The sequence below is a fragment of the Halyomorpha halys genome, unplaced genomic scaffold (genome assembly GCF_000696795.3).
Source record: "Halyomorpha halys isolate HHAL.00 unplaced genomic scaffold, Hhal_1.1 Scaffold633.1, whole genome shotgun sequence".
Taxonomy (NCBI): Eukaryota; Metazoa; Arthropoda; class Insecta; order Hemiptera; family Pentatomidae; genus Halyomorpha; species Halyomorpha halys.
The window spans coordinates 636,172-638,392 of record NW_027112276.1 but is presented as its reverse complement, the minus strand read 5'-3'; the positions used below and the strand labels follow the sequence as shown (position 1 = coordinate 638,392).

Genomic DNA, 2,221 nt, shown 5'->3' with positions numbered 1-2,221 from the left:
AAAGGTGAGGTATAGTAAGGAATATAAAGAAAATTAATAAAAATAACTTATCTGTTTACCTAAGTGACACTCATCTATAACTCGTGAAAGAAAGAGAAGTAAAAGTTTTAGAGCTGACTGCCAGATAGTGCTTCGTACGGTTTTCTGAAATATTGACATGTTGATAATTTGTTATTTTCATTGCTTTTATTTTGATGTTCTAATTATATAAACGTCTAATAAATTGTTAGATTTTTAAATATATTATACGACTAAATAAAAAAAAAACTATATGTAGTTTTTTGATGCACTTTATACTGACTTCATACAGGCCGTACCTGTCGCGGGGCTTTGCATTCCTGGTGGTTACAGTACCTTACGAAAGCAAATCTTACTTATGCATGCCAAGTAGTTGCACGTATGTAGATAAAAGTAATAACGAATAATTTTTGACAGGGTATTTTTAATTAAATATCTTGTAATTACACTGCACTCTCTTACAATTACGGTCGTTCTACTATGCTGAATGAGGGTTTAAAAATTTTTGTTACGTAGCGAAAAGAGTTTAGAATATTGTTAGAATCAATTCATCAGAGAGTACATCATGTATTTACTGACCGTATTTTCTTCCTTTTCCATGATAATTTTCTTTATACATCTTCTTAGCACTCCTAGTTCAAACATTTTAAGAGGAAGACAAGGATGAAACTTGTGGAGCCTCTATATCCCACATCGGGAACGGAAACTAAAAAGATTTCATTCCTTGACTCATTTCGTTGGTTCGTTTTATGAACCATTTTTCCCCCATTAATTCTTTAGAACCGTGTTGTTTTTATTAATGAATAAGTTCATTAATGTTTGGGAAAAATAGTAGATAGGACCACTACTACTAATAATCTCAAGATAAATCTAAGCACTGAGGGCGTGGTTTAGTGGCTTCACTTTTGCTTTTAACAAGAGTAGGGTTATGGCATTCACTGTTAACCTAAAACTAAGTTTTTTTAAATTTTGTGATAAGCAGGATCGGATTTCGGTAACAAAAAATGTTTCAGCATTTACTGAATGAACTTCACATTGCAATTTCCAAGAATATGGTAATAGTTTACCTCAGCTCCCCCAAAATGGTGGAAGTTAATTTTTACCGAACGTGAGTGTACTGACGGTCCCGAGCGGAGCCGACTATAGACGACTTAGGTTAGGTTACGAAATTAACCATCTTTCAAAAGGGTTATTATTATTATAATTATTTATAATAATAATGCACAAAATTAAAGTTTAGAATCATTTATGAAACAATAAACATTTTTCAGATGAATTTGACGATAGTTTTGTGGAAACAAAAATTAATTTCTAAATCTATCATGTTAATATCACAGTTAACTCTAGCTCTTCTTCATACTGTTGCTAGACAAAATCAATGTCTAATGTTGATAGTTCAATAAAATGTTTAATTTGAAAATTAATATTAGAGAATTGTATTATTACCTAATATAAATTTATTTACCAGTTTAATAAAGTCAATGAAGTATAATTTATTTTGAATATAATAAAACAATAAAAAAATACCATGCTATAATTAATAATAGTAGATGATCGCTGATTGACCTTAAAAACAAAACTCAAATAGTGATAACTATTTTTTTTTTTTACTTTATATATGGTTAATTTAAAAATGTCCCCCAAATGATTGAATAAAGAAGTAATGATGATATTTCCTTGAAAAAAAAAATTACAAAATATTGAACCCCCCTTAGACACAAATTAAATAAGGAAGTTTCAATTTACTTTTGATTCATCAAAAAATTTTCAACTGTTTCGTAAAAATATTTTATTTATTTTAAAAGATGTCAATTATCAGTAATTTCTTTTTCTTTTAGTTTTTTAAATATTTTTTTATGTCCTCTATTTCTCTTATCTTATATCTTTGTGTCTTGACTTAAACTGGTCTAAGTAAGATATATATTTTTTTCATTTAGCTTTAACTTATCATTTAAATGAACATATAGACTACTAATTGGGTAATTAATTGTGCAATTTGTTTTTAGTTTGACTGGGGTGCCTCAAATTATTCTTTAGCCCTCAAATAATACCTTTATTAACTTTTCCATTGTATTAATTACTTGTTATTGTATAAATTATATTGTAGAAATGTATCGAGATGTTTATTGTTGGCTGTAGATTCAATATGAGGAGAAGATGGTCCAGGGTGCAGTCATTAATGATAATCTGTATGAAATTATAT

At 28.4% G+C, this 2,221-nt stretch overlaps 1 protein-coding gene across 1 annotated transcript in view; it reads left to right on the top strand.

The window, feature by feature from the left end:
• Positions 1 to 2,221, top strand: part of ATP8B (ATPase phospholipid transporting 8B) — a gene marked incomplete at its 5' end in the record, with an annotated part of 23,879 nt that overhangs the window by 2,220 nt on the left and 19,438 nt on the right.